Source organism: Papio anubis, chromosome 17 (assembly GCF_008728515.1).
Source record: "Papio anubis isolate 15944 chromosome 17, Panubis1.0, whole genome shotgun sequence".
Taxonomy (NCBI): domain Eukaryota; kingdom Metazoa; phylum Chordata; class Mammalia; order Primates; family Cercopithecidae; genus Papio; species Papio anubis.
Window position 1 is genome coordinate 20017874 of NC_044992.1, and position 20088 is coordinate 20037961.

A 20088-nucleotide genomic window follows, 5' to 3' on the forward strand; every position below is an offset into this window, starting at 1 on the left:
TAGTATCTACAAAGAGACATTTCTTAGCCCATTGTGGCCTGTAGTGAGAAACAGAATATCCCATGACAAAAACTAAAAACTAGTTACATTTGAAAAATATTTTATGATGCATGCATTTACCTCACAGATTTAAACATTTGTTTTGATTCAGCAGATTGGAAACACACTTCTTGTGGTATCTATGAAGGGACACTTCAGAGCCCATTGAGGCCTATTGTGAAAAAATGAATATTTTGTGATAAAAGTTAGAAAGATGCTACCTGTGGAAATTCTTTGCAATGTGTGGATTCATCTCACAGCGTTTAACCTTTCTTTTAATTCAGTAGTTAGAAAACACTCTTTCAGTAAAATCTATGAAGGAATATATCAAAGCCCCTTGAGGCCTATAGTGAAAATCCGAATATGCCATGGTAAAAACTAGAAACAGCAATCTGTAGAAATGCTTTTAGATGTGCAATTTCATTTCACAGAGCTAAACCTTTGTTTTGGTTCAGCAGTTAGAAAACATTCTTTTTGTAAAATCTACGAAGGGCCATTTTGAAGCCCATTGAGGCATATTGTGAAAAACCAAATATCCTGCCATTAAACTAGCAATCTGTGAAAATGCTTTGCGATGTATGGATTCATTTCACAGAGCTAAACTTTGTTTTGATTCAGAAGGTTGGAAACACTCTTTTTGTAGAATCTATGAGGGGATCATTTAGAGTCCACTGAGGCCTGTTGGGAAAAATCAAATTTCCCGCAATAAAAACTACATACAAGGTATCTGTGAAAATCCTTTGTGATGTCTGGATTCATCTCACAGATTTAAACCTTTGTTTTGACTCAGCAGGTTGAAAACACTCATTTTGTAGAATCTACAAAGGAACATTATGAAGCCCGGTGAGGCCTACAGTGGAAAATGGAATATCCCATGATAAAAAGTAGAAACAAGATATCTGTGAAAATGCTTTGTGATGTGTGCATTTGTCTTACATAGGTAAACCATTGTTTTGATTTAGAAGGTTGGAAACTTTTTAAATAATCTACAAAGGGACATTTAGAAGCTTATTGAAGCCTGTAGTGAAAAACCAATTATCTCTCAATATAAACTAGAAACAAGCTATATGTGAAAATGCTTTCAGATGAGTAGAATCAGCTCAAAGACTTAAACCACTGTTTTGATTCAGCAGGTTGAAAACATTGTTTATGGAAAATCTATGAAGGGCAAGGTGGAAACACTCTTTTTGTAGAATCTATGAAGTGACACTGTGGAGCCCACTGAGGACTATATTAAAAATCTGAATGTCCTGTGATAAAAACTAGAAATAAGCTATCTGTGAAAAAGCTCTGTGATTAGTGGATCCATCACACAGAGCTAAACCATTTCTTTTTTTATTGAACACATTGGCAACACTCTTTTTAAAGAATCTACGGAAAGATATTTCCGGGCCCATGGACTAGTATATTGAAAAACTGAATATCCTGCGATGCAAACTAGCAATAATTTATTAGTGAAAATGCTTTGCCATGTGTGGATTCATCTCATAGAGTTAAACCTTTATTTTCATTCAGTATGTTGGGAACACTCTTTTTGTAGAATATACAAAAAGACATTTTGGTGAACAGTGAGGCCTAATGTATAAAAATGAGCACTTCAGGATAACAACTAAAAGCTATGTATCTGTAAAAATGGTTTGTGATGTGTGGATTCATCTCAGAGTTAAGCCATTGTTTTGATTCAACAGGTTGGAAACACCTTTTTTGCAGACTCTATGAAGGTACATTTTGGAGCCCACAGTGAACTATAGTGAAAAATCTAATATCCCAGGATAAAAACCAGAAACAATCTATCAGTTAAAATAATTTGTGATGTATGGATTCGTCTCACAGAGTTAAACCTTTTTTTATATTCAGTGACGTATGGTTTCATCTCACAGAGTTAAACTCTTTTTTATTTTCAGTTAAACTTTTTTTTTCGTTCCCCTCAAGTTGGAGTCCTCCAACTTGGGCACCGGGCCACATTATGGATAGCTTGTGCAATGAAGGGAATGCGGGGATGGAGTTGGCAGCAGTTTCTGTGTCACCTGTCTGCAACTTTTTTGCAGCTGAAGTTGTGGGGCCCCATCCACACCTCAACAGATTGTACCCTCATCCGTATCTAACTTAACTGTTGCTCACACTCTTTGTCCCAGAATGAAATCCCAAAATGATGGAAGAGTGCCCGCCTCACAAAGTAAAGCAACTGCTTGGCTAAAAATCGAATTCGAGGTGGATTTAAGAAGCCCTACGGACAGGACTGCTAGGGTCTAGCACTGAGTTGGCTGCAGGACAATGAGGCACTGGGAGGTGTCTGCTCTTGGGTGTGATATGCTCCTGTTTTTTATTGAAGATTAGTTGTTTTGCATGGGAAGGTGATTTGGATCCCTGTTGGTCTTAGTCAGATCCCAATTCACCGCAGATTCAGGACCTACGAAAAATCAAAAAACATGCAGCCCCATAGCCCAAGCAGAGCCACACAGACAGGTGCACCGGAAGGTGGCGCAACTCGGGAAAAAAGGGCAGTAGTGCATGAGTGAAATATTTTTTAGCAAACAACACTTATACACACATGCAGACACACACACATACACACAGCCACACACACACGCACACACACACACACACACACACACGGACATCCAAAACTCGCAGCACTCCCAAAGAAACACACAGCCCAGCAGCTTCTGAAGCTGCGCAGTTCTGCTTCTCCAGGAAGTCCATCTGGCAAGAGTGCAGTCCTGAAAAACACAGGCGGACTGTACCTAGAAATCACAGTGAGGCAACTTTCAAGGAGATACCCCCACACCAAGTAGGCAGGCCTCACGCATCCTGCAGATCTTCTTGGACCTTAGGGATTTTGCAGTGTATTTCTGAAGCTCCACTTCAGGTTTCCTCAGGCTGACTCGCCACTGCCATCTGCTAGGATTGTGAGACTATCACGTGGATCTTTCAACGAAGACAGGTGAAACGCCAACGTGTACCCACGTCCACAGAGGTCTTCTTCTCTGCCAAGCCACAGACACTTGCAGCCAGGCAACAGTGGAATTCACTGTGGCGCGAGCCTTCGCTCACAGCTTGCTCAAGGTGCCCAGAGACTGGCGCATGCGCATTCGCGAGGCAGCCTTGGGAGCTGAACTGTCAGGGCTGTCAGTCTGCCTAACCAGAGAAAAATAGTACAGGCAGAGCCAGCCTGGCCTCGGGAATAAGGCTGTCTGAGATAACCACAGGGAGACCCTATAAGTCTCCACCATAGGGCCTCCTCGGGCTGTCTCCGTGGTTAGGCTCCAGTGGAGGGGGAGAAGTTTCTAGAATTTAAGGTGGGCACTGGGAATGGTTCTTCTGATTCCATTGCCAAAAGAGGCTGTGTGACGGAATTGGTGAAATGTTGAGGGGTCTTGGGGTGATGAAATCATCCCTGATATACCGGAGGTGCATGTCATTGAAAGATGGCCGGGTCCTTGAGCTCACTGCCACACTTCATTCTGGGCCTCACAGATGCTCCTGCTTCTCAGCACAGCAGTCTGGAAATGGAAAGAAACATGACGAAAACAAGTCCAATGTGATACGAGGTCTTTGAAGTAGAACTGGCAACACACTAGAGCAAATGTAATTGAGGCCTTCTCAGAGGCCTTCTGGGGTGATCACAATCCTGATGAGCATGTCCAGGAGTGCTGGTTAGGGTCACTGTTGACACCACATGGAAGCTAAGAAAAATAAATGCTCGCCTAAAAAAACCAGAGGACCTGTGATAAAGTCCAAGCCACGTTGAAAGGTTTTTTGCTAGAAGACCCAAGAGCCTCCTGCAAAGTGAAAACAACCCCAGCCCCTACCACTAGGCCACTACCCACAACCTGGAGTGTGACAAGCCTAACCGAAGTCCCTTTTTCTCCCTGAAACCCCTGGCAGCCAAAATATGCATGGCAAGAGTCAGGTCCACCCAGCAACAGCCCAGTGATAAATCGCCTCCACAATGAGAAAGGACGTGCAGATGAAATGAAGCAGAGCCTAGATTACCAGGCAAAAGCCAGACTGGCTGCCTGCTCTCATGCTGCCTACTCTCATGCTACAGGAATCATGCTGCCCTCTGATAGAAGTCAGAGAAAAATAGGCTCTTTGATGGTGGACATAGTGGGAATTTACTATTCCAAAAATATCACAGCTGCCCAGTCATTAAAACGTGACAGTGTTTAGAAGGAAACACTCATGAAATGGATCTCCATGAGTGTGGTTTTCTGGCAACTGGGAAACTTTTACTATGGAAGACTTGGAGCCAGATCCAAGAAACCCTAGGCCCAGGAGGAACATGGAAGTGAGGAATAGAGGAGGCCAGTGTGGAGGCCACAGACCACCCAGCATCAATCCATCCCACTCTCACGTGGTTCCATGAATGAAAGCCAAAATTGGGAGCCGGCCAAATGGCCCCAGTGTGTGATCCAGCTGTTGCCTGCACATTGGAGTCCTCCCACCTGAGCACAGGGCCATGGTGTAAACAGCTTGTGCAATGAAGAGACTGCAAGGATAGATTTGGAAGCACCTTCTGTGTCATCTCTGCACATTTTTGCAGGTAAAGGTGCGGACCCCATCCACACTTCATCAAATTATATACTCTCCCCAATCGGAACTTATGGCTGCTCACCACTCCCTCCCTGAATGAAATCCGAAGACGATGGAGGAGTGCCCACTTCATGTGGTGAAGCACCTGTTCGGCTCAAAACCGAACTCGAGTTGGATTCAAGCGGCTCTGAGACAGGATTGCGAGGATCTGGTCCTAGGTCGGTCCCAGGACAAAGAAATCGTGGGAGGTGTCTGCCCTTGGGTGTGGTGTGCTCCTCTTCTTTCTTCAAGAGTGGCTTTTGTGCAGGGGAAGGTGACTTGGACCCCGGCGTGTCTCAGCCAGTCCCCCAATCCAACGCGGATTAAGGAAACACAGAAAAACAAAGTACATGAAGCAACTCAGCCCGAGCAGAGCCACAAAGACGGGCGCACCAGAAGGTGGGGCAACATGAAAAGGAAAGTGCAGCAGTGTGAGAGCCACATTGCTTTCAGCAGACACCACTTAGACACACACACACGGAAACATGCATCACTCGCAACACTCCCATAACAACACACACAGCCCGGCAGCTTCTGAGACTGCCCGGTACTGCTCTGCCACGAAGCCCTACCGGTGAGAGCAGCCCCAGAAAACAGGTGGGCTGTACCTAGAAATTACAGGGGGAAACTTTCAAGGAGACTCACCCTCAAACGGTCTAGGCAGGCCTGCCACATCCTGCGGGTCCTTTTGGATCCTTAGGGATTTCGCATTGTATTTCTGAAGCTCCGCTTAGGATTTCTTCAGGCTGATTCACCACTGCCATCTCCTAGGATTGTGGGACTATCACGTGGATCCTTCAAAGAAGACAGGCAAGAGTCCAACGCCGACGTACCCCACAGAGGTCTCTTTCTCCGCCAAGCCACAGATACTTGTCGCCCGGCAACAGTGACAGTCACTGACGGGAGTCTTCCCTCACCGCTTGCGCAAGGCGCTCGGATTCTGGCGCATGGGCATTCGCGAGGTAGCCTTGGGAGCTGAACAGTCAGGGCTGTCAGCCTGCATAAGCAGAGGAAAATGGTTCAGGCAGAGCTAGCCTGGTCTTGGGAGATGTCTGTCCTTAGGTATGGTGTGCTCCTCTTCTTTCTGCAAGAGTGGATTCTTTGCGGGGGAATGTGATTTGGACCCAGGCGTGTCCAGTCAGCCCCCCAGTTCACCGCGCATTTAGGAAACACAGAAAAACAAAGGACACGAAAGGCAGCCCAAGCAGAGCCACTCAGACAGGCGCACCAGAAGGTGGGGTGAGTCCAAAACGAAAGTGCTGCAGCGTGTGAGCCACATTGCTTTCAGCAGACACCAACCACTTACGCACACACACGCGCGCGCGCGGAAACATACATCACTCGCAACATTCCCTTATCAACACACAGCAGGGTAGCTTCTGAGACTGTGCGGTGCTGCTCTACCACGAAGACGCACTGGGGAGAGAGCAGCCCTAGGAAACACAAGCGGGCTGTTCCTAGAAATCACGGGGGGCAACTTTCAAGGATACTCACATCAATACCATTTAAGCAGGCCTGACACATCCTGCAGGTCCTTTTGGCCCCTTGGGGATATCGCGCTGTATTTCTGAAGGTCTGCTTGAAATTTCTTCAGGCTGACTCTCCACTGCCATCTCCTAGGATTGTGGGAATATCACGTGGATCCTTCAAAGAAGACAGGCTAGAGTCTAATGTGGACGCAGGTCCACAGAGGTCCCCTTCTCTGCCAAGCCACAGATACTTGTCGCCAGTCAACGGTTGCATTCACTGTGAGGCAAGCCTTAGCTCACCGGTTACTCACCGTGCGCTGAGACTGGCGCATGCGCATTTGCGAGGCAGCCTTGGGATCTGAACTGTCAGGGCTGTCAGCCTGCCTAAGCAGCGGAAAATGGGACAGGCAGAGCCAGCCTGGTTCGCTAAAAAGCTGCCTGCGACAACCACTGCGGGACCCTAAAAGTCTCGACCATAGGGCCTCCTCGGGCCGTCTCCGTGGTTGCTTCCCGCTGGAGGAGGAGGAGTTTCAAGAATGTGAGGTGGGCGCTGGAAACCGCTCTTCGGATTCCCTTGCCGAAAGAGGCTGTGTGCAGGAATTGGGTCCCACGGGGATGGGAATACAGTCTGGTGAGTTGATGAGGGGTCTCTGGGTGATGGAATCACCCCTGATACCCCTTAGGCGGGTGTCACTGACAGATAGCTGGGCCCTTGAGCTCATTGCCTCCCTTTATCCTGGGCCTCCCAGATGCTCCTGCTGGTCTGGGAATGGAAGGAACTATGACAGAAACAATGATCTTTGAACTGGGACTGGCAACCCACAAGGGCAAATGAAGTTGAGAGAATGTCTCAGAGGCCGTCTTGGGTGATTGCAAGGCTGAAGAGGGTGTCCAGGAGTGCTGGTGAGGGTCGCCGTGGAACTCTGATAGCAGCTAAGAAGAATCAGTGCTCGCCTAAGAGAACCAGAGGGCCTGTGCTGGAGTCCAAGCCACATTCAAAGATTTTTGCCAGAAGACTGAAGACCACCCTGCAAAGTGAAAACAATCCTAGTCCCCACAACTAGATCACTACCCACAACCTGGAGTGCAGCCAGCCTCCCCGAAGTCCCTTTGGTTCCCTGAAATCCCTCCCTGGCAGCCAAAGTTCCATGGCAAGAGTTAGGAGTCAGCTAAAAGCATAATTACCAAGTCACAATTTTCTGTGGATGGCAAAAAGTTTTAGGACAGCCACTATTGAAGCCAAAATTAAATATAAATTTATATTATGTTCCACACAAGAATTTGACATAACAATTATAATTATGCAAAATGTACATTAAAATATTACAATTATAAGAGTTTCCCATAACTTTGGAATATATAACAATAATATATTTTTACAAATACAGCACAAAGAAATTCTAACACCATTTCATATTTGACCATGCTTACTATATGATTTTTATATTATATAAATCAAATATGTCATTTTTGTACTTTAGGAGACCTAATAGCTAAAAGTTCAATTAGGTCAGAAAAAGACACAATTTATAATATGATTATGGAACATTTGTCAAATATCAAAGGTTTAAATCATTTTATATTATAAAATAGAATTCTAGGTTACCATAAGTCATCCATTCAGCCAAAATGATAACTCAAAACTTTTTAAAGGCAAAAACCTATACTCATTAATAGAGGGAAAACTTAGCTTTCTAAACAATTCTTTCTTTTTATTATTTTTCTTATACCTTATTCAAAAGGCAAAAAGAAGCTTTTCATCATTATTTAGTAGCACATGAAAATCTTGTTCTAGAGAGAGAGCCAGATTTCACCTTTGCATCATGGTACCATTAATGTCAAACTCAATTCTTAATATAAGTTTATAGACAAATCTATCCAATTTTAATGTTTGACCATGAGGTAAGAGTCTCATTAAACTTTCTTATAACTCTTTACAATTTTCTGTTAAAGAGCAGATCAATGCTCCAAGAAAAGCATGTTGTGCTTTTATTTTAATGTTCAATTTATGAAAAATCTGAATGATACTTTTTTAACTTTAGCCAATATGCAAACACACAGAATTTCCTTTACAATATTAAATGTTTTACAAATCTTCCACAACTTGCTCAAACCTTCAGCTTTATTCTAACTTAAAACAATCCTGTAACCCTCTAAACAAGCCTGCCCCCACCCCCAAATTTGCCTTCCTATAATCTTTTACCTAAACACCTTGGATGTAAAACTGTTTCTTCAGTAGTCTCAATCACACGGAACAATGCTAACTATTGGCAACTTTCAGTTTCGGTGAAAAACTTGGTAAATATAAACCAAATATGAAATTCTAAGATACCCTCCCAAAACCATCTGAATGAACTCCTCCTCTTGGCCAAGAAAACATTTCAGAGTTAATCAGAAAATCTAGTTCAGGCATTGTGGAGGAGGGGGTCAGACATGCCTCATTATATCCCTCCAGCATTAACATTAACACAAACATTAAGTGTCATAAGAAACATTTACAATCTATTTTCTCTGAAGCCTTCTACCTGGAGGCTTCTTCTGCACAATAAAACCTTGGTCTCCAGAACCCTTTATCTTGACTCTGACATTCCTTTCTACTGCTAATAACTCTTCTAACTAACTACCATTCGTAGTATGTTTAAATCTGGCCAAGTGTGGTTACTCACGCCTGTATAATTCCAGCACTTTAGGAGGCCAAGGAGGGTGGATCACTTGAGCTCAGGAGTTGCAGAGCAGTCTGAGCAACATGGTGAAACCCAGCCTCCACTGAAAAAAATACAAAAAACTTAGCCAGGCATGGTGGCATGCATCTGTAGTCCTAGCTACTTGGAACACCGAAGAGGTAGGATCACTTGAGCTCAGTGGGCAGAGGTTGCAGTGAGCCGAGATCACACCACTGCACTCCAGCCTGGGTGACACAGTGAGACCTCATATCAAAAAAATAAAAATAAAAATAAAAAGAATATGTTCAAATCTACCTATGATTTGCAAGCCCTCACTTAGAGTTGTCTTGCCCGCTCAGATCAAACCAATGTAAATCTTTCATGTATTGATTGATGTACTACGTATAGTACATCATGTATAAAACAAATGTATAAATGTATAAAAGGTATAAAAATGTATAAAAACAAGCTGTGCCCCGACCACCTTGGGCACATATCATCAGGACCCCCTAAGGCTGTGTGACAGGCATGTCTTTAACCTTGGCAAAATAAACTATTAAAATGGACTGAGACCTCTCTTAGATATTTTGGGTTCACAACTAGTAACCACAGAGAGATTCTCAGTGGAGCTGCCCCGATCTTTCACAAATCTCCTGTCAGTGCTTGATACCAGCTTGATCTATCCTTATGGCTCAAACCAATGAGAAAATGTGCTGAGGCCTGCCCCTCCCCCCAGAGAATCCCTAATATCCCCAAATTTGGTTGACATCTAAAGTTTATTTTGCTGTACAACTTCTTTTATGGAGTTTCACTTGTTTCTGATGGTGAAGGCAAGTTTTACTGCTTCCATACTGATAAAAGGCAGGTAACTCATATATATAGATATAGATATAGATATAGATAGATATAGATATAGATATAGATATAGATAGATATAAATATAGATATAGATAGATATAGATATATAACAAATGAAACCCAGTGGTCTTAGGGGTGTGTGTGTGTGTGTGTGTGTGTGTGTGTGTGTGTATATATATCAATTTAGGTACTTACCTAGGAAAGGGGCACTGGCTGCAGACTGCTCTCTGCCATTTTAGAAGCAAGAAGAAACTAAAACTCACCTTTTCTATTGGAGGTGAGCTGAAACTCCAGAAAGAAGTTACCTGCATTTTATCAAGATGGAAGCAGTAAAACTTGCCTTCACTGTCAGAAGCAAGCAAAACTCCATATATATACATATATATGGAAATTGGAAATTGTTTGTTTAGGATCAACAACGAACAAAATTGTTTGTTTAGGATCCTAATTCTAGTTCAGAGGTGAATTCTAAAGAGTCTTCTCCATTGCCCTTTCTGTTCTAATTAATCTTTATTGGCTTGTCTGTCCATTTGGGTGAGAAACTGAAGTGTAATTTTTATAAATAAATGAGAGACGGAGTTTCCTGAGGTCCAAAGAGAAAAGGCATTTTTATTACCCTGGCTGAAAGGTACCTTTGGGTGACGAAGGGCTGAGTGGGAATGTCTAGGGTGTTGATACCCTGCAATGTTGCCATGGCTCTAAGGGAACTCCCAACAATTTAGTTTTAAAAAGCTTCATCCAGGAAACACAGATAGGAGCTGGTCACTCCACACTGTGAGCTCTTCTGCAGGTGACAGACCTTCAGAGAGAGAAGCTGAGGCATGTAAGAGGGCAGAAATCACTCAGTGGTGACACACTGTGGAGTCCCATCCACAATCAGTACATTTTGATCAACTCCACTAAATCCTAGGCCACAGAACAACCTCTCTTGGGCACTCCGTTTGGATTTATGGTGCCTTTACTACACATTAGGTATGATCTTATGCACATTTTAAACTGACAGGCAAATTACATCAAGGACAATTCAGAGCTCAAAGGTCGACCTGCAACTATTAAGTTCTCTATTTCTCTGCTTTTTTTCTGCCTGCTTTAAGTCTGCTTTTAGAATATTAATAGTCTGCTTTAAGACTTTACTTTAGATTACTAATAGTCTAAAGTAAACTAGAGTTTACTATCAAAGGAAACTACTGAGATAAAAATCTACTGTTTTCATCCAACTTTTTCTGTTATTGTTTTTGCTAACCAATGAGTTTGTATTAACATCTCATTTCTAGAGTTCTGAAGTAAAAACTATAGGCTACTAATCTTTGTATGAGTGTGTATGTGTGTGTTTATGTGTATGTGCACTTTTTTTTGTATTTCTGGCCACAAAGTACCAAACTTGGCTTAAACTTAAAGAGTACTCATAAATTTAATAAGAAGCCCAAATGCTTTTCAAGTTCACAAGACTTAAGCAAAACCTTTAATAAATAAACTAGCTTTAAAATTATTGGCAAATCAATATTAGAAATGTCAAGAATTGGCAGCATACATTTTTGTTTGTATTTATTGATTAAGCCATTTCATACTTATCCCTGTGAAATACTATATAAATCATCAAAATTTGGCATAAGGGGCATAAAACTGCAAACCCAGCCAAAACTAGAATGATCTTTGCTTGTATAATTTTTAAATAAATAAGATATTAATATCATTATTACTGAAAACTGAAGGATATCAGTTTCAGAAAACTGAAAGATTACTGAAAGATTCAAGTTAAATCTTGAATAATTTGTAAAGTAAACATATAATTAATCTTTTTTTTTTTTTAGACGGGGTCTCACTCTGTTGTCCTGGCTGGAGTGCAGTAGCATGAATTCAACTCACTGCAACCTCTGCCTAACAGGTTAAAGCGATTCTCATTCTTCAGTCTCGCAAGTAGCTGAAATTACAGGTGTGTGCCACCACAGCTGGCTAATTTTTGTATGTTTAGTAGAGACAGGGTTTCACCATGTTGGCCAGGCTGGTCTCAAACTTCAGGCCTCAAGTGACTGACCTGCCTCAGCCTCCCAAAGTGCTGGGATTACAGGATTGAGCCACCACAACTGGCCTATATTTAATCTTAAGGTTCTTACTTAGGTAATTACCTGAAATTCACAGGTTATAAAAATGGTTGAGAGAAAAATAACTTTAAATGGTGACTACCACAGTTTTTATGAATAATCTAGGTAAACTATTAAAATAACAATGTGATATGGTTTGGTTGTCTCCCTACCCAAATCTTACCCTGAGTTTCCACGTGTTGTGGGAGGGACCCAGTGAAAGATGATTGAATCATGTGGGCAGGTCTTTCCCCTGCTGTTCTCGTGATAGTGAGTAAGTCTCATGAGATCTGATGATTATTATAAGGGGCAATTTTCCTACACAAGCCCTTTTTGCCTGTTGCCATCAATGTAACACGTGACTTGCTGCTCTTGCCTTCTGTCATGATTGTGAAGCCTCCCAAGCCATGTGGAATTGTGAGTCCAATAACCCTCTTTCTTTTGTAAATTGCCCAGCCTCGGGTATGTCTTTATCAGCAGTGTGAAAACGCACTAATACACTAGGTAAATGAAATGGAATAAATATTTAGAAACAAATTTGTCATAATTTAGGATCTAAACTTATGTTAAATATTTTATTAAATGTCTGAAATTTCTAGGTATTTTCTAATTTAAATGTACATGTATTAGTAAATCATTCTTGTTTTACTAATGTAAAGTAACATTCTTGTTACTAATGTGTTCTTAGTAACAAATTTTGGTCGAATTCAAAACTTCTTTAAATGTTTTGTATAAAACAAGGTTAAAAAGGAACCAGGAAACAAGGTCAATGTTAAAAAATAGTTTAAAAAATGAGGATTTTTTTTGTAAGACAGCATAAACAAAAGTAAATTTATGTGAGAGTCTCGTATGATAAATTTTTCCCTAAAATAAAATGACTTGGTTTTGCAAGGAAGATAAATATTTATGACAAGCCAGACAATCCAAGCATTTTCTGAATGACCTAAATTATATCAAGATTAGTAAAAAACAAGAAAAAAAGAATTTTTTAAAATGTTGTGTGATTAGTTGGCTATAACTAAGAAAATATACAATAAAGTTTTTCTAGAAATTGAACTTTGATATTACAAATACACTCATACAAAACTAAATAATTGGATAAAACACAATTTCTTTAAAAATATTGTTAATACAAGTAGTTTTTAATTTTTAAATTCTATAATCTATTTCTTTTTGAAATTATTCAAATTGTTATCTCAGAAGCTGTACCCAGCTGCTTCATCTTCCCTCTTTTAAGAAGGCCTTGGATGGTAACTCTCCTCTTTAGCATTTGCTGTAGCTTTTTAATTAATAGTCTAAAGTAAATGAGATAATATTTGAAAACAGGCCAATAAAAAATCTTTTTGTCTTCTTTTGTCTGCTTGTCTGTTATATGTGTCATCAGGAAGTGGTATTTCACTATTAAACTGCATCAAAGAGTGTAAATAAATTGACCTAAAGAAAGGGCCAGACTGATAGAAGCTAGCTCAGATGCTTTTTAATTCACATGACTTCAGTAACCTTTGGTAAGATTAATCTGGTAAATTTAATCTTAAAATTCTCTTCAATAGTTTAAAATCTTAAAGCCAATGTTAAATTAAAATCTCAGTTTTTTACCCTGGGAATTTCGGTTATTGAAAGTTAAAATAGCAGGAGTGTAAAATGTGTTTTTGGTGAAGCTTATAAAACACAAATGTGGATTTTGCTAAAGAAAATGTCACTTTTTCCTAGTTAGAAAACTATTTGTCACTTTAAAATAATGTATATTATTTATATGTAATATATATACATATATATACACATATAAAACTAAATGGATAAAAGAAAAAAAATTAAGTACCAGGGCACACCTGAGACCTGTGGTTACCAAGAAGATAGGCAATGTGAGGTAAGGGCAAAACCAAGTAACTATTAAACCATAGGGTATAATGCAAAGAAATTGTTCCATATTGTAGGTTAGTATCAGCTCATTGAGCTTTATTACAATAAAAGGTAAACATAACTACTTTAAGAGCAAAATATTATATATATATATATGTATATACATATATCTGCAAAACATAACTGGGAGTATTATACCCAGGAGGCTTGGTTATGAGGTATCTTTATCATCTCAGTAATTATTTTCTTTTAATTCCAGGAAGCAGGACATTTTTTATGGTTGGGGTAGGCAGCCAGCAGATGCAGGTGACAGGCACTGTAGCCACCAGCCAAGATGGCCAACTGTCAGCAGCCCACTACCCTGCCCAGGATGTCCTGCATCCAGGAGGGTGCTGGCTCCCTGGGCAGTGGCCTGCACAGAGGACACAGAAGGAGGGAGGGAACACAGGGTCAGCCCAGAAAGCCTATCATCCCCGACTTGCAGAGCTCCTCTCTATAGCCAGACTCTGCTGGCTCCCTGGGGAGTGTGAACTCCTGGGCTGCAGAGGGGATGCCCACTTCTTCCATAGGGCCTGGCTACGGGTGAGGGCCCAGGGTAGAAGACCCCCTCTCTGCAATTCCCACTCCCCTGGAAGCTGTAAAGCCCAACTTATAGCCTTGGAGGGTAAGTGTCCATCTCAGGGCCTGACATCCTTGTCCACTGCTACTCTGCCTGGCCCTCATATCAGGCACCTAGATTTACCTCCTCATGCTACTCCCCTGGCTGCCCTACTGCTCCACCCACTTGATCCAGCTTCCCTTGCCTGGGTGACTGCCATGGCCTCCTTCCTCTGCTCCTCAGCAAAGGACTCTCTCCAACAGGCCCTATGATAGAGGCAGGTAGTCAGCTCACCCCACCCGCATACCACAGGCTGCCCCAGTCTTTAGGACAGTGGTAAATATGGCCTTTGCCCATCCCAGTCTCTGAGCACCCCTTCTTAGCCCAAGGTCAGTTGCTTACCAATGAACTGATGGGGACCTCCTTTTCCTTCTCCTTCTCCCACTGCACTGTGTCCAGAGTAGCCAGCACCAGTCGTGGGTGTCAAGGGTCAGGGCATTTGCCTTGGTTGGACTGGCAGAGTGGGTGCTTTCTGAAGGGCTGTGCTGGACTCGGCCCACAGCCTCTGTTTGTCCCATGGGGTGGGATCAAAGGAGGCATTAGTAAGCGCCATCCACCCCAGCCTTTCTCTCCCTGGGAACTGCTGGACTGAGGGTCCAGGTGTCCCAGCTCCAAAGGCTGTTGCTAGCCATGCCTACCCACCTCCCCTCTGTCCCACAGGCACTTTCCTTTTCAGAGTCACATTTGCAGCCTACTCTTTGCATCAGGGTTCAGGCAGCTGTCCAAACACCTTATTTCTTCATCTCTGACCATTTCTTCAGAGTTGACTATGAGCAGTAATCACCCAGACACCCCACAGGTAAGTCCACTTGCCTCACACGGTTCTTCCTCTTCTCAAAAAACTACAAAGCCTCCCAGTGCCTGCGGAACAACATCCACTGGAGACCCTGCCTTTCTCGCTGACCCTCTCACCCTCTTCTCCATGCAGCCAGGCAATCCTCAACACTCCTCCCCTCAAGGAAAGCACAGTGCACCCCAGGATTCTACAGGGGTGCTGCTGCAGGGAGCAAATCCCACACCACTGAGGCCCGCTGTCCCTGCTGGGAGGGGGGGTGTTCCCAGGGCCCCACCTTAGTCCTCGGTCCTGGCGCTTTACTGCTGGGCTCCCGCGGGGAACAGTGATTGTCTCTTCCCACCAGCCTGTGAGCGGCAGAGAGGCAGGACTGGGGAGTGAACCCCAGTCCCCCAACTTGCTGTGTGACCCTGTGTGAGTTTAACCTCTCTGTGCCAAGCTGACACCTGATGTACAGATAACAGCTCAGGGTGGTGGTGAAGTCTCAACCAGCACAGGCCTGGCACATCTGGGCCAGGTCCACAGCAGCAGGAGGGCACAGCCTTGGATAGCTATCAGCCCCGCAGGGAAGGGCTGTCCCTGTAACCTCAGGATGACCCTCCTGTTGCTCGCGGGGAGGAGCCACCAGCAGGACAGTCACACTGTCACCCAGAGGGGCAGCCTGTGGGCAGGGTGCAAAGGAGAAAGGTGGGCACAGTAACTTCCGGTTATCTTACAGGTCAGCTGGCATGGCATAGTGACTACCTTGTATCCGGCGTGGTTTCCTGTCACTTTCAAAACCGGGTTCCAGACAGCGCTGCCCAGCCCCCACCTCTGAGCTCAGAGACCCCATCTGGCCGCCTCCTCTGGACTAAGAAAAAACCGCCCCAGCCGGCTGTGCACCCTGACAGGTCCCTTCTCCCAGCTCTGAGACCGCATCTGGGCCCTCCTCGTGGCTCAGCGGCCACCAGTACCTCCTCAGAGCTCTGAGATCCCAGTTGGGCCCCCTCCCCTGAGCTCCACATCCCCACAACCTCTCAGCCCTTGCTCCTCCTCCTGGGCACAGCTACTTCCTCTGCATCACAAAACTTATGCTCCTACTTGTCCAGCCTCAACCCCTGCATTAAATCCCTCTGATTTACCTCGTGCAGTTTGTTTTCCTAAGTGGCCCCAAGTGATAGAAACCACTGGAGTCACCGAAGCAGAGGTAGGTGAAATCCTGCCCCAGGTCCCATCAGGGAGTGCTTTTGAGTCCCTTGGACCCCAAAGTCAACTGTGTTCTTGGGCTCCGCCTGCCCATGCCTCTCCTCGCCTCACATGGGGTGGGCCTCCTTCGAGGAAAAGGTACCCTGGGCAGTCTCTACCCGTCTCTAAGTGGGGCTGTTCCCTCTCCTGTGTCCGAGTCACCTGAGACTTTTACATCTCACACAAATAAGCTGACGGGTAGGTCGTGCTGTTGGCGCTAAGCCTGCCAGAGACCATCTTCCTGAGCATACCTGGGTGTCTCTTACTCCCACCCTGCGCTACCCTGAACCCAACTGAAATCAACTCACCGCTGAGAGTGGAGAGCTGCCCAGGCAGTGGGCCCAGGGGTCTCATGCCCATAGAGCTGGGGCAGGGCTGGGATTGGAGATTCCATGGGGTGATGTGTGCACCTGGGCGAGGCCCTGCAGCTTCAATGCCTCCATGAGACCCAACAGGAAAAGCTGAGGTCCTGGGCATCCGTCTTGGCCAGGCACAGCGGGTTCTGAGCAGTGGCCCATTTTTCTTCTTGAACTTGAGCAGGAAAAGGGTGGAGCAGGGGAGGGAGGGAGGCTGCCTCTTAAGGTGGGGCAGGGTGCAGGGTCTTCTGCAGGCAGGTGCCAACAACCTTACAGCTGCCTGTCAAGAGTTCAGGGAGGACCAACGGTGGATAGGGCTGGCACAGGGCTTGCAAAAGAGGTGAAAATCACTGGCCTTTCCTTCCATGCCCTGTGCTGGTTTACAGGGAGCAGATGAACAGGCTCAGCCCAGGAGGAAGAAGCTGGGAACAGAGGCCACTGTGATTCCAGGCAGCTCACACAGACTCACTTCTAACCACACTCCATGACACCAAGTAAGGCCAGTGAGATGAGCACCTCTAGAGGCAGTGATTGCTTTTGCAAGAAGGCTGCCTGGGTCCCCCAAGCCTGGTGGCAGGCCTGACTTCTGTTCCAGGCTGATCCTCAAGGAGAAAGATGTGCATTTGTGGCTGAGAGCCAGCTCTCTGCCTGTTTTCTCTTGTGCTGGACAAGCATCTTTGGTTACCAGGGACGTACCCATTAAACTGCCCTGAGGCAGCCATAGGGATCCTTGGAAACCTGCCTGCAGGTGCTCCCCAGGTGCCAACACTTCCTACTAGCAGTGACACTGGCTCTTGCCACCTTCCTCCCGCTCTGTCCAGAGCCATGTGACTAGTGGCAGGGAAAGTCAGCCTGCATGTCTGACAGTCAGGATCTGGGAGTGAAGGTAGGAGCAGGGGCCCTGTCCTGCCTGTGAATTTCCATGTCTTGTATGTGGGCTGAGGCCATACTACTCACTGCCCTCTGTTCCTGCACCCTGAGAGGAGGTATGGCACAGGCTTTGAGTTCTGAACTAACACCAGGTTCGGCACCAGGCTGCAGGGCTCTGAGCCCCCTCACCATGGTCACCACAAGGGAATCTTTTCTCTTCCAATCACCTAGAGGAAGGCTGGGCCTCCTGGAGCAGAGCAGCGTGGGGAAAGCAGCCCTGGGCCCCCTGAAGTCCTAGGTAGGCAAACAAAGACTGCAGAGAGAACCCCCCTTTCAAATTAGTGGTGAAACGGTTTCACATCACTGGAAGGGTGTAGAAATCTGTAATCAAGATCTGTAAAATGTAGATTTTGGCATACAGGAACTTAAGACAATCCTGCCTGGAACAGGTCCTGGCGTCCCATCAGTGCTCAATATACTGCCAATGACATGGACGAATTAAGGGAGGCCAAGTGTATAAGTTATTTTGTGAAACCAAAATCATTCCTTTGTTTCTCCCCTATGCAAGCAAAGACCCACATGGGTACAGCAGAGGGGAGCCTTTTACACTCCGGGGCTCATGCAGGAAACTGGGTTGTAGGTCAGGGAGTTTGGGGTGGAAGGGACCTTAGAAGCTGTTGTGGTCTAAATATCTTTCTCCCATTTTACATAAAGGAATACACGGGGTCAGAGGAAGGAGGACCTGTGTCCAGCCCCTGTGTTCCCCACTCCTGGGCAGATGCTTACCCAGTGCAGTAAGAATGTCTGTGAGGGCGACTTGTCAGCTCCACTGCTCGGCACTGATTTTGATCAACATTTCCCCAGTGGCAAGGAGGCACTTAGTGACCTTGTGCCTGAGGGGGATCCCAATGCCCAGCAGCTGGCTCAGGAGGGCCAGGTAGCAGGAGTAGAGGCCCTGTGTGATGAGGGCTTAGGCTTTGGGCTTCAGAGGTCAGCTCTCAGGGACCACAGTCCCTGGGCCTAGCTTCAGAGCAGAGGCAATGTTATAAATAGCCTCCTGCAAGGAGAAAAGGCAAGGTTGGTGCAGTCATCCTAACTGGAGAGACCTAGCAGAGAGACAGAGCTGGGAGAGCTGGCTCTCATCATTCCTATTTCCTGTTGTCAGGTCTCTCATCCTCTCCTTCGGGTCCTAGAGGATCTGCCCCACCCAGTTTCATGCTCCTCCCTGCTCCTCATGGCTGCAGTCAGTATGCCTCCCATCCTGCTTCCAGCTGGGCATTTGAGGAGATCCACCTCATTGGCCTCTCCCACCCTTGCTCTCACATCCTGGCTTTCAGATATCCAGGCTGACTTTCTTTGTCACTAGTCCAGTGGCTCTGGGCAGAGCTGGATGAGGGTGGCAGGATCCTGTGGTATCCCTTGGAGGAAGTGCTGGCACCTGGGGACCACCTGCAGGCAGGTTTCCAAGGATACCTTATGGCTGCATCAGAGCTGTATAATGGGCATGTCCCTGCCAACCAGATGTTTGTCCAGCACAAGGAAGGGAATATAGCTGCCTCCCAGTCACAAAGGCTCATCTTTCTCCTCTAGGTCCAGGCTGGCATGGAAGTCAGGCATGCCACCAGGCTTGGGGGACACAGACACCCTGCCCTGCAAAAGCAAGCACTATCTCTAAAGGCACTCGTCTCAGTAGCCCCTGAGGTTGTTTTTCCTTGCTTCTGTGACTTCAGCCTTTAAGAAAATCAGGAACCCTGGCAGACATATTGCCTCTGAGCTGTGCTTTTACCCAGACAGCCAGCTAATTTCAACATTGCTTTTGGCTAATAAGTGCCTCATCTCTGGCACCTTCCAATGAGAAAGCACAGAGCACTGTGGCTGTGTCTGCCTCTGGACAGGTCTCCACTCTGCTGATACCTGCCTTGTGCCTGGGAGTGGACCCTTTCCACTCCTGCCCTGCATTCTGATGAGTAGTCAGCTCAGGCTAATATGTCCTTCTATCCATACTGTTTATCCGGAAGCAGGGAGCACTCTTCAGCCACAACTCCTCTCTCACCCCATCTGAATTCAGACTGAGGTTAATGTGAGCACTGTGAGGAGAAGACAGGAAGGGATGGAGCCAGGCACATCTGGGCACATCCCAAAGATTCCTGCTGTGATCCACAGGTGGACAGCATCTGCCCTCATTTTTCCAATTTAATTGTGGTTAAGCATGCATAACATAAAATTTACTGTCTTAGTTATTTTACCTGTGCAATTCAGTGGTATGAAATACATTCATGCTTTGCAAGTATTGCCACCATCCATTTTGAGACCTTGTTCATGTTCCCATCATAAAGCTCTGTCCCTATTTAACACTAACTCCCCATTCCCTCTTCCCTATCTCCTTTGTCCCACCATGCTAATTTTTTTCTCTATGATTTATGTCTCTAAGGACTTCATATAATTGGAATCATACAGGATTTGTCCTTCTATGGCTGACTTACTTTACTTACCATAATGTCCTCAAGTTCATCCACATTGTAGCAAGTGTTGGAATTTCCTTCCTTTTGAATTAAGACTGAGTAACTTCCCACTGTAAGGATAGTCCATGTTTTGCTTACCTATTCATCCATCAGTGGACATTAGGGTTACTCTCACATTTA

The 20088-nt window shown here is 45.0% G+C and overlaps 2 long non-coding RNA genes across 5 annotated transcripts; one reads left to right on the forward strand and one right to left on the reverse strand.

Moving 5' to 3' along the window:
• Positions 1-14869, reverse strand: LOC103878696. 4 transcript variants are annotated; one of them, XR_002518034.2, is made up of 3 exons: positions 14546-14869; positions 5260-7111; positions 1-3542 (listed from the first exon to the last, which is right to left on the reverse strand). It is a non-coding gene; the product is annotated as an uncharacterized LOC103878696 (long non-coding RNA). The 4 variants fall into 4 exon arrangements; XR_002518033.2 differs by lacking the exon at positions 14546-14869 and having other exon boundaries at positions 5260-5698; positions 6109-8839; XR_004179370.1 differs by lacking the exon at positions 5260-7111 and having other exon boundaries at positions 14546-14866.
• On the forward strand, positions 14140-15821 carry LOC116271025. Its single transcript, XR_004179371.1, has 3 exons — positions 14140-14209; positions 14864-15002; positions 15715-15821. It is a non-coding gene; the product is annotated as an uncharacterized LOC116271025 (long non-coding RNA).
• The last annotated feature ends 4267 nt before the right edge of the window (positions 15822-20088 follow it).